General features: G+C 33.4%; 1 protein-coding gene across 5 annotated transcripts in view; it reads left to right on the forward strand.

Moving 5' to 3' along the window:
* Cdk17 (cyclin dependent kinase 17) overlaps positions 1 to 19,035 on the forward strand; it is a 102,334-nt gene that overhangs the window by 7,525 nt on the left and 75,774 nt on the right. For 2 of the 5 annotated variants that reach the window (XM_046419263.2, XM_046419261.2), the window contains exon 2: positions 1,277 to 1,407. The exons of 1 other annotated variant lie outside the window; for it this stretch is intronic. The gene's annotated coding sequence lies outside the window, so the exon portion shown is untranslated. Of the gene's footprint in view, positions 1 to 587; positions 1,186 to 1,276; positions 1,408 to 11,698; positions 11,772 to 19,035 lie in introns of those variants that run through there. 2 more of the 5 variants (XM_058571289.1, XM_058571288.1) reach the window with 2 other exon arrangements.

The raw sequence follows: 19,035 nt of genomic DNA on the forward strand, positions 1-19,035 counted from the left end.
AATTAGAGGAGGAAAATTTTACTTGGGGGATCATGGTTTCAGAGGTCTTAGTCCATATATGGTTGACTCCTTTGTTCTAGGCTGGAGGTGAGGCAGAACATCATGGTGGAAGATTGTGGCAGAGGAAAGCAGCTCAGAACATCACACCAGGAAGCAGAGAGAGGGACCAAATATATACCCCAAGGGCCTGCCCTCAGTGACCTACCTCCTCCAGTTATATCCTTACTGCCTATAGTTACTTACTACCCAGGCAACCCCTATTAGCGATTAATGCATTGATTAGGTTAAGGCTGTCCTAGCCCAGTTTCACCTCTAAACTTTCTTGCATTGTCTCACAAATGAGCTTTTGGGAGACACCCAATTATAAATCATAACAATGTATTTGAAATATGACTTTTAAAAATGAATTTTCATAGTTTATGAGATTTAGTGCTTTTTTAAATCCTTCAACTTATTATATGGTCATAATACATGGAAAGTTTTTATAATAGTTAAATTTTTGAAATCATGATTTACCTACATTTATCTTTTCAGAAAGAGTAGAGTCAGCATTGTATTTTGTAATAAATTAGTCAGCATATGTTTTTGCTGACCTTTCCCTTTTCAGTATATATTCTTATTATTTAAACTTTCTTTTCTCTCTGATTTCCACCTTCACCCCCCAGGAAGCTATAAAATGACTGAAACATTTATGTTAGGTATCATTTTTTGGGAAAAAATCTACAACTCAAGTTTCTATTTAATATAGTCTAGAATATGTTTTCATTTTTTATATCATAAAGACTACTTGAGTAGTAACATGATTATGGGATTATGAGATAGTTAACTCTTTAAGGTCAGATTGGGAAAGAACAGAAAACCTATTTGATAGTGTTCTGGGAATTTGAAATAATGGATGTAAAGCAATTTGCAAAGTATTGCACCTAGTGAGCACTCACAGTTAGCAATTATTTTTGTTATTCTTTATATAATGAGAAGAATTATTGATAATGTTAGTAAATTTATTTAACCAATCTTTTCCTTCAGGTTGATGAATGTCTAAATTAGTGATTCACAGGGACTGTTGAATCAAAATCATCTCTTTGGCTTTTTAAACTATTCATACCTCCTGGATTTTCCAATATACCTCTCCACCCACTCAATTTGAGAATTCACTCCTGTAGTGGTATTACTAATGGATATACGGTGTGTCCTTCATGTATATTGGGGGAAGAGGTGTGGGTGAGGACAAAATAATCGAGGGTATTCATTATTGTTTCTTTTCTTTATTTTTTAGGGGTGCTGGGAATTGAACACAGGGCCTTATGTATTCTAGACAAGTACTCTACCACTGAGCTATATCCCTGACTCCCTCATTGTTGTTTCTTAACTAATGGCCATTAAGAATAAAGAAGCCTTACTTTTTCAGTAAGTACATTGATAAGCTGTTTCTTAGGGCCAATAAAATTTTTCTCTTAACCATTTGCCCATGTTCCATTTCCCTTGTTTAGATCTGTGCTTCTACCATTGTTTGACATCTAAATAGTCTAAAGAATATTCATTCTTTGTTAATGACTCTTATGTGTAACTTAAGTTTTTTAAAATTAAAGTAGAATAACTGGTCATAAAACTTACTTAAAAGAAGAAACTGTTGTTGCATTTTATTCTTTGTCTAAAAAAATCTGCTTGGATGTTTATTATTCATTATCTTATATTATCATTTATGATATTTTGTTCTTCTAAGTCAGTGAGTGGCCCTGCCCTGAATTTCAAAAGTGTGATTAAAAAAACAACAGCAATAACAAAAACTAAGTATGTGTATGTGTGTGTGTGTGTCTGTCTGTCTCTGTGTGTGTGTCTCTAAGTGTGTCTGTAATTTCAAGCACAGAACAACTCAGTCAGTCTCTGGGTTTGGGTTTCTAATGTTCTATGTGATTCTTAATGGGTTCTAGAGTTTTAGAAAAGCTGTTCTTAGGTTTTAGCATAGTGTTAAGGAAAGATCCACTCATATAAACTAAAGTGAAGGCAAAGTGATTTAAATTTTCCTTCATTCTATATTAACATCTTATATTTTCTTCCCTTTTTAATTCTACTTTGAACTTTCTAGTTTTATCAGTTTTTTTGGGGGGAGAATCTTTTAATATTTTTATCCTTTTAGTGAATGGTTTTGTCATAGTCTTTTAGTTTATTTCTTCTCAGAATCTTACTGTTTTCTGTCTGACTCTATTATTATGTTTTGAAAGTTATTTTAAAAATATATGACAATGTAGAAATTAGAGAATCTAAATTCCCTGATGCAGTCATTATCATCAGATATTTCCTTGTCTTTTTTTTAATAAATAGTTTTTTAAAGGTACTTTTTGTTTAAGATAATTTTTATGATTTAATGTAAGAATTTTTTAAAAATACCAATTATTTTTTAAAAATCTTTCATTTTTTTAGTTAAACACAATACCCTTATTTTGTTTATTTATTTTTATGTAGTGCTGAGGATCGAACCCAGGGCCTTGCACACGCTGAGCCACAACCCCAGCCCCCCCAATTAATTTTTATGGCTATCATTTTAGGGTTTTTTTTGTCAGTCCATCAAAAAGGTTTAATTGTTTTATAGTGTTTGATGTAAATTATTATTTTTCATATTTTTCTATTTTAAATTATTCTGTGACATTTTTGAGCATGTGATACCTCCTTCCCTGTCTCTCCACTTTGATGTTCACTTCCTTAGAATAGATGCCCAGAAGTGCCATTCTCAAATCAAAGTCTATGAACTTTTTTTTGGCATTGCCATTAGTCCCAGTACCACTAACAATATACCACATCTATTTTTAGTATTACAATATTTAAAATACTTGGTTTTGATAATTGGTTTGTAGAAAGAATGCCATAACTTGTATTTGAATTTCTTTGGTTCCACCACCTTTGTATTTTCACTTCAAATTTCTAAGGAGACTATTAATATTCTTTGAATCTTTGTAGTTTCTTCTTTTTAAAAAAATTATTAAATGATATTTTCTTCATTTCAGAGCAAATAGTTATGTATAATTTTATTAAAAATCATATTTTTTTATTCAGTTGCCTATTTACATACTCCTTTCAGGTTGTTTTTTATTATTGGTGCTTTATAATATATATTATTATTTCCCCCAACAGTTTGATATTCTTATATGTTTTTAAATTCTACTTTTATAAGTGGTGTGCAAAAAAATGTAGAGTTAAGATAAAAAATTTGGTATGGGAGGAAAATTGCAGTTGGCTCTTTCAGCTCTGTCTCTTTTTGTTTCTTCAAAACTACCTCTCTACTATAAAACTTGAACCTTAGATACGTCAGCGTGTCTATAAGAGTTGCATCAGGAATTGGAATAGACTTGTTCTTAACCATTGTCCAGATTATACCAGTTAGAGCATCTCAGTAAAAGATTAGGTAGTGTATTAGAGATTTTATCAGTTTGTCTTACCATCAAAGATGAACTTGTGGTTATGAAGAAAGGAGAAAATGACATTTTGCCTAAGATGTTAGGTCTGTTTCTTAGAGGAGGTAATGCTAAAGCTTTGTGAGTAGAGAAACACTTCCTAGAATTAAAAAGCTGTAACAGGGAGGTATGAAAAAAGATTTACATTTCTTTAAAAATATTTTTTGTTATTTTCCATCTAATGAATAGTTCCATGTGGTACATGTAAAGAAATAAGGTTGCTGTGTAGGTAGTAGTGGTAGGCAATGAGGTCAAAGAAAGAGATATCCCAGTTAAGGAGTTTAAGAGTTTTTTAATCTATAGAATTGAGCTGCATATCGAACATTTTTTAGGCAGAATATCATGTTTCTATAATGAACTATTTTGGAAAGTTTTGTGCATAATTGCAAATGAGCTGCTTCTGAAAGTTGAATGGATGTCCTTTTGTGATATGTTAACATTTCAGAAATAGCCTCAAAGGGTTGCTTCCTGATGAAGAGCTTACTACCTCTCCCCCTCTTTTTTCTAGTTTGGTTCACCTCAGAGAGATGAAAATTGTTTTTAACATCTCTTAGGAACACTTGGAAAAATGTGTTTAATTTGCAAACCCTTTGCCATTTTTATCTCTCAATAAGGACATGTTTCTATATGTTAGAAATCATTTTTCTCATTTTGTTGGGGGAAATCAGAAGTATAAATAGTAGATTTACAAAATGCAAAAATGATAAACCCTTCTATTTAATTATAAATATCAGCACATTTTATAATCAAGAATACATCTATTAACTATACCTTTAGAAATGATTTTGCAGTTCCTTAAACTCCCTGCTAAATATGAGATCATATAACACTCTCCATTTAAATAGTTACTAAGTTAGGTACAGGTTCTATGAATAGGCTCATTTTAGCAACTGTAGTGCATCTCAGTACATTAAATTCAACTGAGTTTGACTTGAAACACTCTGTTGTACTAAAATTTACAAGTAATTTTTTGGTACATAATAGTTCCTTTTTTATTTTTATTTTTTAGTTGTAGTTGGACACATTACCTTTATTTTATTTATTTTTATGTGGTACAGAGGATCGAACCCAGCACCTCGCTCATACTAGGCGAGCGCTTTACCGCTGAGCCACAACCCCAGCTCCAGTGCATAATAGCTCTTAAATCAGATTTCCTTGTCTCATAGTATTTACTCTTCAGAAATGAATTTTTTCCCCTTTCCTTAGTATTTGAACTCTTCAGATTCTTCTATTTTGGTAGGCATTTTAAGTTATTTAAAAAAATTCAACCTAATTTTTAAAAAATATTTTTAAATCAGTAAATCAGTATATAGGGGGATACAGAAAAGTCTTGTTTCCTCTTTGTTCTCTTCCTCTTTGTTTTCTTCCCATACCTTTTATAGGTAAACATTTCTTTTAGTATCCTATTTATCTTTCCTGTTTCTTTTTGCAAATATAAACAAATGTATATTTTGTTTTGGAGCTCTTTCCATAACTAGACAAAGATTTTGATCTTTAAAGATCTGTGTAGTATTTCATTATGTGGATGTAGCATAGTCTAGTCACTTGATCCTATGTGGACACTTTAGTTGTTTCATATCTTTTGCCTCTACAGTGTCAAATGAATATGAAACAAACGAGATATATATATACATATATATATATATATATATATATATATATATATATATATATATATATATGTATGTATTTTTTTTTCCTACTTGTACAAGTGAATGTATCGTTTTGATTTTGAGAACCAGGGTCACTGGGTCATTTTCTTGCTGTGTGAACTTGAAAGGACCTAGAAGCAATGACTTAGTAGCAATGAGCATATCTAGTACCCAGATCTTAGTTTCAATGCCATTTTCCTATAAAAAGTCCTCCTTGGAGAAATGGCTGGTTTTAGGATTGGGGCAGAAAATACAAATAAAAGGCAAACCTGGAGCATATTATAATGCTGAAATATAAGGAATACCAAACAATAAAAGTGAGTGGGCTTTGTTGAAGGGACATAGCTCAGTGAAAGAATTTCCAGTGACCAATACTGGGGAAACTTGTGCAACAAAATGAAGTAGTATTGAATTATAACCAAAGCATAAAATATTATTCATGAGTTTATACTGATAAAAATAAATGGTCAACTAAATAAATGGGAAAGAGTAAATGAATCTTTTGTGCAGAAGAATTAATGATTCATGTAGCTATTCAGTTCTCAAGGAGGTATACCCTATACTGTGTAACTTTTTTCAAAATAGTACGGTATGGAAAATTGGGAAAAGAATAACTTGACTTGGGAGAAATGGTCACCTCAATCATGTGATCAAAGTTAGCATTAACAGTGATAAATCATATTGATAGCATGATGTGATGAGAGTGACACTTTACTTCTGTGGTCTTCCTTCCCCAAAACCATAACCCCAGTCTAATTATGGAAAAAAAAAAAAAAAACATGAAACAAATCCCAGTTGAGGGGCTTTGTACAAAATATTTGTATATTACTCCTCAAAACTGTCAAGGTCATCAAAAACAGGGAAGTCTTAGAGAGACTGTTACAGCCAAGAGTAACCTAAGAAGACATGATTATTACAATATAATGTGGTAAACTGGATAGGGCCTGGAAGCAGAAATAGTATATTAGGTAAAAACTAAGGAAATCTAAATAAAGAATGGACTTGAGTAAATAATAATGCATTAGTATTTGTTCATTAATTATAACAAGGGTACCATACTATTGTAAGATCTTAATAGTAAAAACTGGATGTGTGAAATAGAAGAATCTGGTACAATTTACAATTTTTATATAAACTTAAAAAATTCTAAAATAAAAGCTTATTTAAAATAAGATAAATGCTTCTGTCACTGTGCTAGATACTGCCAGATTGCCATACTGTTACCTGAAAGTATATGAAGCATTTTTCCATAGTGTTGCCTGCTGAATATGTTGTCAGACTTAGAAGTTTTGTCAGTTTGATAGATGAGAACTGGTGTAATTGAGGCTGTTGTGTTTCTCTCTTTATCAGTGATGTTAGGTATTTTTTCATATGTCCAGCGGACATTTAATTTTTTTCCCATTGAACTCTCATGACCTTTGTTTTTCTATTAGGTCATTGGTCTTTTTTTTCTTGGCTTTAGGAGTTCTCTATAAGGAGATAAGCTCCTTATGTATGATGTGGGTTTTTTAGGTTGTTTATAGTTTTCTTTAATGCAAAACTTTGTTTTTCTTTTATACCATTGTATAATTTTCCCTTTTATGTTTCTGGATTTTAAAATATAGTTACAAAAGGCTTTATTATAGTAAGATTTTAAGGGAATGCATACATATTATTCTTCCATGAAAGAACATGTGTTCTTTTTCACTGAATCTTAAAATTGGGATGTTTTAATCCTCCCCATCTTTGGGGAATTTTATTTTTATTTTTATTTTTTTAAATTTTTCTTTAGTTGTAGATGGAAACATTTATTTTATTTATTTTTATGTGGTGCTGAGGATCGAGCCCAGTGCCTCACACATGCTAGGCAAGCACTCAACCACTAAGCCACGACTTCAGCCCTCTTTGGGGCATTTTAAATACTTTACCTTTTCTTTCAAATTACTCTTACATAAGCATGCCTTGGTCTTTGTGTTTTAAGTGATTTCTAGTAAAAGAAATGCCCAAACATTTTCTCCTTATGGAAGTTTCTTTTCACTCTTAAATTGTAATATATTTTATAATATTTTTCATAGTATTGTGGATTATTCATATATTCAACTTTCCCCATTCTGTTTCTCATATGATTCTTGCTTAGATTATTAAGTTTATCTGTGATCTATTTCTTACCTTCCTTAGAACTCCTCAGTGATACTTTGACCTCTGTGATATTTGTAACCTCTTTATTTGTCATTCAAAATATAATGAGTGAACCAGTTAGTTGTATTATTGAGAAACTGGGATATCAGTAGTGTCAATGGATACTGCCTAATGTAGAATGAATATTTCCCCCACACTGTTATGAGTCTAGTATTGCTGAACTGAATTTTTAATAGACATTTGGAATGGTATCTGGTAGGGCTATGGAATGATCACCAGAAATCACCTGTTGAGTTTCTAGCTTTTAGCAACAAAGGAGAGTTCACATTTCCAGAGTTGGTAGCATCTGCAGGGGGGTAAGGGGTGTTGTGGTGAAAAGTATAGTGTAGTGGAAAGGGACAGCAAAGTTGGGGTATTATATTGAGGGGTTGGAGTCTAGCATTTCAATGTAAGACTTGATTACTGTTAGCTTTTTATCTCTGTGACCAGAATGTGATCTGCTGGCTCTATTGCTTTGGACCTGAGGTGAGGAACAATCTCATGGCAGAAGTGTGTAGCAGAGGAAAGTTGCTCAGCTGATGGCAGCCAGGAAGTTGGAAGGGACGAAGGAAGGGGGGGAGCTGGAGAGAAGATAAACACTCAAAGAGCATCCCCTTCCCCATTAACCTGTTTCCTCCAAATAGGTCCCACCTACCAGGAGTCCATTCAGCCATCAGTGGATTAATCCACTAATAAGGTCAGAGCCCTCATGATCCAATCATTTCCCAAAGCCCTACCTCTGAACACATGAGACTTTCCAAATCCAAACCATAACATTTGGAATTAGAGTAAGGTTCATGATGTAATAGTTTAGGATTGACAGACTTAGCAAGGCAAAGGTTTTAAGGTAAGATTTTCAGCCTTGGAAAGTGAACAGTCATTTACCCGTTGTTTATTAAAAAAATGAATATTCTGATTTGGTTTGTATGGGTTTTTCTGGAAGTTCCTGAAATGAACAATGAAGTTATTTGGAACTCTTATCTACTTCACAATACTTTCCTGGAATAGTAAAGTCATTTGTTGAAGACAGATGAATAGTGATAGTTATTGTAGACTGTAAACTCAGGGTAGACAGTTTCAGTTCTCAGTGCTCACTCAAAATGTATTTATAAAACGTCTAATTCCTGGGCACATCTATAAAGACAATACATTTTCTTGGTGAGTGGTTTGACTTTGAATTTTTTCACCTGAGGAATCAGGCCTAACTTTAATAGTTAAGGTATCTAAAACACCCAAGCAGACACAGATGGATATGAGTCTTCAGCCCAGTGAAGAGGTCAGGGTCAGAGAGAGAAATCTGGGAGACAGAATACTGAAGTCATGTCTCTGAATGAGCTTGCCTATGAAGGAAACAAATAATATGAAAAATGCTTGGGACTTTTAAGTTCTTAATGGTCACACTGTTATGTATTTGTGTGTGGGGGGGTGTCTGGGGGTAGGGCAAGAGTGGAATAAACCTGAAAAGGAATGGCCAGAGGTTGAAAGAAAACCAGTATATTGTTATAGGGAAGTCAAGGAAATGTTTTTAAGGCTGATGTGGGAGTGGTCAAACTCCTATAAAATTGGGAAGGATAGGTAAGAATATAGGGTAGTTATATTGGTGTAGGTTAGTTGAGGAAATTTCTGCTTGCAGGTTTCTGTCTTTAATATCAATTGTTTACAAATATGTACAAATGCAGTTGTGATAGGTGGGGAAGAGATTATTATGTATGTTATTGGATATGGTTTGAAGTGAGCATTGGAGAGAGTGGGAGATCAAGCTTAGCTGAGAAATGTAGTAAGATTGTTAATCAGTGTTGACACTCATTTAGGTTTGTTGATCAAAACTGCTTTGTTATGTGACTGTTCAGCAGTGCTGATGTCAATGTATAGATGTGGAGAAAGCCTTAGGTAAGTCAAATTGGGATAGATAAGCATATACAGTTCTGCTTCAGTAAATGATGGGGACACATTCTGCAAAATGTAGCATTCGGAGTCTTCATTATGCAGATATGATAATGTGCTTATACGAGTCTGGATATTATAGGTCAGTCACTCAACATGGCTTTTTGCCACACAATTGAGATGTGGCAAACAAGATGTTTGAGGTTGCTACTAGCATAAATGTGGCATATTATTTTATAGTAAGCATTTTGCATATAAGTAGAAGGAATATACTCTAACAGTGAAAAGTACAGCATAGCAAATACATAGACAGTAACATAATTGTTCAAAATCATTATCAAGTAATGTGTACTACACATAATTGAATATATTTGGTTTTTTTTTATGACTGGCATTACAGTAGATTCACTCATACTCACATCACCACAAATATATAAGTGATGGGTTGCATTTTGATGTCTCTAGGTGGTAGGAATTTTTCAGCTCCATTGTAATCTTATGGGATCACTGTTGTATGTGCAGTCTCATCATTAACCAAAATGTTGCCATCTGACTATACACTGAAATAGTCAGAAGTACATTTACCTTTCCCCTGCTCCCTGCCTGTGGAGTAACTATAGCAAAGCTGCTTTGTTGTGCCACTTCCTTTCTTTCTGAAGAATATTCTCACATGTTCTGCTTACTTACCCTTAAACTTACTACTTGACCAGTATTAAGCCTGTCTGAAGTTATTTTTACTTCTGTGGAGAAGTAAATTTGTCCTTTCTCTACCTGGTTTTCACAGGGCTTTGAGGTCTCTGGCCATGTTTTTTGGGATGAAGGGGTTTTAAAATAGAATTATAAAGAAAGAATAAGAATTTGCCAGGAGGACAGAGCATGGGATGAAGAATGGGAGGACCTAGTGGTTCTGGGTAGAGGGATATGCTTGTGTAAAGCAGAGAGGCCTGAACAAAACACCTTAAAGGAATGGAAGTTACAAATAATTTCACTGAGACAATGAAAGTACTTATTGGGTATGTGATCTCTAAAGATAGGGCTGAAAAGTAACAGGGTCAGCACATAGGCCTTATATGCCTAAGTGGAAAAAGATCATTTGGCTCCAGTGATGAATTTTCCTTTAACAGTTTTTTTGAGTGTGTACAGATGTTGAGTGTGTACAAATGTTAAATCGGTTATGATGTTATTAACATAGGTATTATATATTGGGAAATTCTGTTTGTAGGTTTTTTAAATCTATTTTTTAGTTTATACATAATAGTGGGGTTAATTTTGACATTCATAAATGCATTTAGCATCGTGGAAGTTATTTAAAATTGAGAATATTTTTGTACTAATAATTTTACGAACTTGGCTCACATGTTACCCCACAAAAGTTTATCTCATTTTGACTGTGCTGGGGAAGAGAGATGGTCAGTGGTGTGTAGCCTGCAGTTTTACATACAGCACATATATTTGATGTTCATTATTTGAAAGTATAGTAGAGGAAGTAATGTCTGTTGGATGCTTCACCTCGTGCTAGCCACAATACATCAATTCTAATTTAGATGTTACATTCTTTTGAGATAGTTGTTAATTCCTTCTTGAAAAAAAAAAAACTGAGCATGGCTTTCTAAGTGTCAGACTTCTTATTCTCACCAATGTCCAAATGAGGGAATCAGGATTTGAACCTAGTTTAGGCTTACTCTAAAACTTACTCTCAATTTTTGTTACACAAAGTGGACTTCCTGTAGGCTGTAAACCCTTCAACACTAGTGTCAAAGTAGTATGTAATTAACATTTCACCATGGTATTAACTAAATGTAGAAATATGTTACCTCTCAGCTTTTGAGGTTCAAGACTGAACAGGTAGTGAGTAATAATGGAGAATCTAGGCCCAGATAGCCAGTCTTTCATTAACTGGAGTCTATTTAATTCCACTTAGTGGAGAATTCAGATAACCAAAAATATTCTGTTGATGAGAATTTTAGTTAATTCAAGAATCACTGTTTTTAAATGTTTTTCTACGTCCTCATGAGAAACCTATCTTTGAATATTTAAAAGATCTGTCATTTGTAATGCATATATTGCATATTTTACCATCTTTTTATTTATATTAATTTAATCCAGTACTTTAATTTTTCTACTTGTAATATGCTGATATTTCCTAAATAAGTGGAAGTATTACAATAGAAAAATCCTACGAGTAAAAGTGAAAACCTTTGGGAAAAAACCAAAGTTGTGGCTATGGAGTTAGGTATAAATTTTCTTCTTATTGTTTTGATTACTATAGATCTTATAAAGAAAATGGGGTATGCTTTGTTAATTGACTTGTTGTTTTGTTCCTTCATATTAGAATTGGTATGTGAGCAATTTCTAATTTTCCACTTAGCAACTAATGTGGTAGACGATTAAGGTGTCCCCCCCAAAATACAATCACCACAAAGTTTTTCCTAAGGTGATGGTAATTTTATAGTTTTAAGGTCAGTTTTGGGGAGACTCTTTTTCTTGGGTATTTTCAGTCTTCAAAATTAATCATGTAAGAGTGATCTTTTTCTTAATAGCCTTTTCTTTCCTCAGAGAAAAACTTTACCAGAAGGTTGAAGAGTGCTGGCATTTTTAATATGTTGCCAAGACTTCCACTGTTGCCAAGGCAAGTTGGCCCCTATCCAGTAGAATTTGTCTTACAAAGGCTTTATAGGATTAGTTTTCTAAAAATGTAATAAATCATTATTGTGTCATAAATTGCAGAATGACTTATAGTAACTATAAGAATGTGGCCTTTTAAATATGTAAATGTATGTGTTATTACTTAATTTTTCCTACTAAAATTAGGTCCCAAATTGCTGTTTTAATTTCTTATTGTTGGAATTATGATTGATTAAAAGGGTAAATGAGGCTGGGCATGGTGGTGCATGACTGTAATCCCAGCAGCTTGGGAGGCTGAGGCAGGAGGATCAAGAATTCAAAGCCAGCCTCAGCAACTGGGTGGCACTAAGCAACTCAGTGAGACCCTGTCTTTAAATAAAATACAAAATAGGGCTGGGGATGTTGCTTAGTGGTCGAGTGCCCCTGAGCACAATCCCCAGTACCAAAAACAAAACCAAAAAAAAGGGTAGAGGAGGGAGGAAAAAAGGAGGTACTGAGAAATGAAATTAATCAAGTTTTATTGTTCTATTGTATTCATGTACAAATATGTAATAGTGAATGTCACTATTATGTATTATTATAATGCACCAATACAAATTTTAAGATAAAAAGATTTCACATATTAAAAAAGAGCAAATGATTAGCTTTACTCTATATGATATCTTTACATCAATGGGATTATCATGAGTCAGGCAGAGCCTTCAGTTTTATAGATTTGATATAACTTTTTAGTTTATTTTGAGGGATGTAGAACTATAGAAACTATTCTAACTAGAAAATAAAGTATAGTGTTAATTAAAAATGTAGAACAAGAAATAATTGAAATAATTGGCTTAATATAACAGATTTTGGGGGAGATATTAGTGATGTGATGGGGTAAGGGATTTTTTTTTTTTAAAAAGCATCCTTAACAAATAAATAATATGGTAAAACCCAGAAGTTTCGATTTATATAGGCCACTTAATCCTGGTGAGTAAATCAATGTAGAAGACCAGATTGTAGATTTGAAGATTGGTTGGGAATAGGTTTAAGAGAATGGGTTTTCAGCCTTCTCTTTATAATCAAATATTCATGGAAAACTCTTGAGACTTTTCATTTAGGTGGGTTATATTTGCATATATTTATTATTATATATATGAAAACATTTTAAATGGTAAGTAATTGTAATTTATTTAAAATAGAAAACATTAAATGCCACAGTCTGGCTGGGCACAATTCAGGAGCCACTTGTCAAAAGAAACGAACTTTATTTTTAGAACACACGCCAAACCACACAGCTCTTCAGGAAAACCTTCAGAGCCCAACTGCCACCACTGGCTTCCCACAAGCCTCTCAACCTCCCCCACTCCTTCTGCTCTTGAGGCTGATTGGCTGGGTCGTGTGGGCGGAGCCAAAAACGTCCCCCAATGAGCAGCTCCATGGTCTGAAAGGGCGGGGAAACAACCCACTGAGCATCACCCCAGAGGAGCCAATCAGTTGGCAGCTAGAAGTTTGCTGGGGCTGCTGTGAGCCAATCATCAGCTGGCAGCTGGAAGTTTGCTGGGGCCCCTTGGGCTGTGGCTCTCAACATCTCCCCCGTTTTTTTTGTTAACACATTTTTAAATGAAAAAATAACTTAAATAATATGAGAAGAGATGCATTATATTACATACTTGCAGATCTCCTTTAATGTGTAGCTTACTTGAAAACAGATGGATTCTCACATCTTAATGCACATTTTTGCATTTTAATCTATTACAGTATTCTGTGAAATTTAGTCTCTATAAAAACTGTACATTTGTGAGATAAGTGTAGAAAGAGCAAATAACTTTTTAGTATTGTAAAAATTATTTTGATCTCAAGACCCCCTGTAAAAATTTCTCAGAGCACATTTGGAAAATCTGCTTTGGAGCAAAATGAAATTGGATCCTGATCCTGTCTTTGATCTTACTCCCTGGATTGGATATTCTTATGGGCTGTCTCTGTCATGCCTTTGTAACTTAACAAATTTCATTTCTCAAATCTACACTCAGATATAATGCTAAGTGAAGTTAGCCAATCCCCAAAAAACAAATGCCAAATGTTTTCTCTGATATAAGGATGCTGATTCATAATGGGGTTGTGGGGGGAGTATGGGTGGATTAGATGAACTCTAGATAGAGCAAAGGGGAGGGAGGTAAAGAGAAGGGGTATGGGGGTAAGAAAGACGATGTAATGAGATGGACATCGTTATCCTAAGTACATGTATGAAGAGGAATGATGTGACTCTACTTTGTGTACAACCAGAGATATGAAAAATTGTGCTCTATATGTGTAATATGAATTGTAATGCATTCTGCTGTCATACATAACAAATTAGAATTTAAAAAATTCTCTTTAAAAAAAAATCTACTCTCAGGAGAAAGCTATGAATAAATAGTCTTAATTTTGTAGACTTTGGAAATGGCCAGCCTCCCTAACTGTGTGATCTCAGGTATATTTATTGACATTTTGGAATCTATTGCCTCTTGTAAAATGGATAGAACAATACCAGTTCATGAGACTCTCCTGGGCATCAAATAAGACAAGTATAGCAATTGTAGTTTCTAATCAAATCTTAACTCTTAATAGAGGTTAGCCAAAAATACTACTTGAGCTGTGTTCCAGTTTGGTCACATACATTTTGAAGTGTTTAATTACATTTGCAAAATATACTAAGTATTTAATAAGATTTGTGTCTCAAAAAAAAAGTTTTGTTCTCCCTCCCTTGTGTATAACCTAGAGTGACTTTTTTTTTTTTTTAAAGCCACCTTCCTTTTTCTGTCTTATTGTCAAACAGCAAAATATCCTTTCTTCTCTAGGATGTTCATAACCTTGTACTTAAATTAATTAGAAACAATTAGGGATATGTTTATTAAAGAGATATGAAGGCTGTGAGATCATTAGTATAGGAAATACCAGTTCTGTCTAGGTAAATACAAAAAGGTTGTGCTTCTCAGTCATTGATTTTTATAACTCATAGAAGAAAGAACAACTATCATGTCTTCCGACCAGTACATATTTATTGAGGGAAGTTATGTGTTATTATGTAGTGTTTGAGAATATGAATCAGGGTGTTCTACTGCTTCAGTCTCAGTGGCTCCTCTGCTTACTTGCTATAATCTGTGTCTCTGTGTGTGTTTTAATTTTCACTGTCTACATTTCTCCATATGTAAAATGGGGATAATTTTAGTAATCTTATAGTTAATATTATGGTTAAATGAATTAATGTATATAATGTTCTAGAACAGATTGGTACATAATACCGCTTAACTACTTTTTCTAACACATTAAAAAGGAAAAAGAATTTCTTTGACAATGTTAACTTCTAGTACTTCCACGGAGATCATGTATTTCAAAATGATTGCTGAAAAATTATATGTGAAAAGTTTATTTTTTAATTCCTTTGTTATTTAAAGCACTTTTTCCTTTATTTTCACAGAGGAGAAAATTGATAAAAGATGAGGCCTTTTAGTAGTTAGAATGTGTTTTATCTGAAATCATATTAGTTGTTTTTTTTTTTTTGGTGACACTGGAGATCAAACCCAGGGCCTTGTGCATGCTGCTGAAGCATACTACTGCTGAGCCATGTCACCAGTCCATATCAGTGATGTTTTGAAGTACTTTTCCCCCTTGAGTTTCCAAGTACCTTTTTAGGTGAATATTGTGAGAAAAACTGATGGGTAGGGCATTATTTAAATTTAAGTCTCACTTAATGAGAGAAAAATTATACTTGGAATTAGTAGATACTAATAATTTTCATACATTTTTAATCATTCTTGAAGGATATGCTGGCTAGTCTATAGCTTGTGAGTTGCCTGGTTAATCTTACAGATGATTGCTCATATTTCAACATTGAGATATTTATTTGAACCATCTTTCAGGTTGTCCTTGGTTATATTAAATTTTGTGTCAAAAGTAGGATAGTTAATTCATAAATATAATTGCATTCTAGGGTAGTATTTGTTGTCTTTTGAAGAATCGGCGAATGGTATCATTAAATTTAATCCTTTTGCTTATAGAAAGAATAGAAAAAGACTGGAAACTTTTCTTTGTCCTTTGTGTGACTGAGGATATTGGATAAATGGTAATGCTTGTGAAATGTATACATAGAAGATAACCTATCAGGGCTCTTGGAAAAACTTAGTTGGAGTGGTATGCCTAAACAAGACACTTGTGCAGCCATTGTTTCATTTCTGGGTTGAAAAATCAAATTTGTACATCAGAAAACAAGGTCTCGTTTTCTCCTTGGTAAAAGAATCCATATGTTTTGGGAAGCAATTGAAAATACAAAAGAGGATCTACTTTGGACTCCTTTAAGCATTTTTATACTCTATGCACCTTTTTTTTTTTTTTTTTTTTTTTTTTGGTCTATTTAACTGAACATCCCTACTGCAATTAAATGACAATTGCTATTCCTCTAATACTTGAGTAAAGTTAATGAGAGTAAATTAATTCTGGATTGAGTAGTTATAAATTTGTTCTGATTTTACTTTTTTACTATTCATGAGTTCTGGGGAGTCTTGGTATATGCTGTTAGATTTTCTTTCCTGTCAGTTGCACACCCACTGACTTATATTTTTATCAAATTTGAAGTATACTGTTATGAAAACCTTCATAAATGAACATATACTCAGATGCCTAGGAGCTCACTATATACCTTGCCCCCAAAGCATAACAAAGACAGAAAGTGATAGGTCAGGTCCTACAATAAATATTTTAAATTTCTATATAAAATATGCTATAAATCCTTGCTGAAACCCATATATTCCAAAGTTTTTGTTGTATGACTAAAATTTCTGTTTAAAGTATTTTAGATGAGATAAATTGTTGCATGCTTGCAAAGACTGCTATATTCAGCATATATTATGTTTTTTCACAAAAATATTGTTTTAAAGTTTGACATGATCTTTACTAAGTTATTTTTATCATAATAATTAATATATTAATTGCACAAATAATGGGTTTTACTGAAACATTTATGTATGTGCATATATCCTGCCTTGATCATGTCCACCTTCCTTCTACACTTTCTTGCTCCCCTCCCCACTTTTCTTTCCCTTTCCCAGATAGCCGTTCTTCTACTTTCAGGGGTTTTTTTCCCCTTCTTTTTTAAGGTTTCATTTATGAAAGAAAACGTGTGATACTTGTCTTTTTGTGTCTGGTTTATTTCACTAAACCTGATGTCTTCCAGTTCCATTGACTTTCCTGGAAATGACAAGATTTCATTCTTATTTATGGATAATAACTTGTGTGTTTCTACCATATGTATCCATTCTTCTGTTGATGGGTACCTAGACTGATTCCATATCTTAGCTAGGGCAAGTAGTCCAACAATGAACATGAGTATGCATGTATCTCTTTTGTATGCTGACTTCATTTTTTTGGATATATACCCAGGAGTTGTATGGCTGGATCATATGATAATTCTATTTTTAGTTTTTCGAGGACACTCAAGTACTATTTTCCATAGTGGCTACACTAGTTTACATTCCCCAACAACAGTGTATGTGAGTTCCTTTTTCTCCATCCTTGTCAGCATGTTATTTTTTAATTTAATTAAATTAATTAATTTATTTGAACAATGGCCATTTTGACTGGGGTGAGATGGAATCTCATTATAGTTTTTATTTTAAATTATTATTTTATTATTTTTTGGTACCAGGATTGAACCCAGGGGCACTTAATCACTGAGCCACATCTCCAGCCCTTTAAATTTTTTTTTTTTTTTTTTTGAGACAGGGTTTGCTTGCTTTGCTATCCAGGGTCTTGCTAAATTGCTGAAGCTGGCTTTGAATTTGTGATCCTCCTGCCTTAGCCTCCTGAGTTGCTGTGATTACAAGAGTGTGCCACCTTGCCCAGTTCAATATAGTGGTTTGTTTTTTGTGTGTAACAGGGATTGAACCCAGGGGTGCTTAACCACTGAGCCACTTCCCCATCCCTTTTGTTGTATTTTATTAGACAGGATCTCGCTAAGTTGCATAGTGCCTTACTACATTGCTGAGGCTGGTTAAGAACATGTGATCTTCCTGCTTCAGCCTCCCCAGCCAAAATTACAGGTGTGCGCCATCATGCCTTGCTTAATATACTTTTGATTTGCATTTCCCAGATGGCTTTCATATATTTATTGGCCATTTGTATTTCTTTTGAGAAATCTCTGTTCGGATCAGTTGCCCATGTTTTGATCAAATTACTTGTTCTTTTGTTAATTAAACAAATATTCTGCATATTAATCCTCTGTTATATGATTAGATGGCAAACATTTTCTCCTATTTTGTAGATTTCTATTAACAGATTTACTGTACAGAAAATTTTAAAATTCTTGCTTTTGTTTCCTGAGCTCCTGGAGTACTATTCATAAATTGTTGCCTGTGCCAATATCTTGGAGTGTTTTCTTTTAGTAGTTTCCATGTTTTAGGTTCTTTCATCCATTTTGATTTGACTTTTGTACAGGGTGAAAGACAGGAATCTAGTTTCAATTTTCTGTATGCAGATATTCAGTTTACCTAGCCCTTTTGTTTAGAGGACATCTTTTCCTCACTGTATGTTTTTAACACATTTGTCAAGAATCAGTTGGCTGTAGATACATGCATTTATTTCTGGGTTCTCTTATCTGTTCTGTTGGTCTTCTGCTGTTTTATGTCACTATGGCTCTAGTATGTTTTACAGTCAGGTATTGTGATGCTACTAGCACTGCTCTAGTGTTTTCTGCCGTTTCTTTCTTGAGAGTTTTATAATTTTCATTATAGGGGTTTTTCATCGCCTTAGGTGTATTATTAGATAAATTTTTTGAGGCTGTTGCTAATAGGATTGCTTCACTGATTTCTTTTTCAGTGAATTAATTATTGGTGTACAGAAAACCTATTGACTTTGTATGTTGATTTTTATGTCCCGCTACTTTCCTGAATTTGTTTTTTGTTTATCAGTGCTAAGTGTCTTTTGGTGGATTCTTCAGGATTTTTGAATATAGAATCATATTGTCAGCAAATAGGAATGTGGACTTTCTCCTTTGCTATGTATATTCCTTTTATTTCTTTCTCTTACCTAGTTGCTGTGGCTTAAGTTTCTAGTACTGTATTGAATAAGAGTGGTGAAAGCAGACATCCTTTCTTTTTCCTGATCTTAGAGGAAATGGTTTTCAGTTTGTCCCCTTTCAGTATGATGTTGGCTGTGGGTTTGTCTTATATACCTTTATTATGTTGAGATACGATCTTTCTATATCTAATTCATTCAGGAATTTTATCATGGAAGGGATGTTGAATTTTATCAAA

The sequence above is a fragment of the Marmota monax genome, unplaced genomic scaffold, assembly GCF_021218885.2.
Source record: "Marmota monax isolate L192 unplaced genomic scaffold, Marmota_monax_Labrador192_F-V1.1 WCK01_AAM20220418_F8-fsc00036, whole genome shotgun sequence".
Classification (NCBI taxonomy): domain Eukaryota; kingdom Metazoa; phylum Chordata; class Mammalia; order Rodentia; family Sciuridae; genus Marmota; species Marmota monax.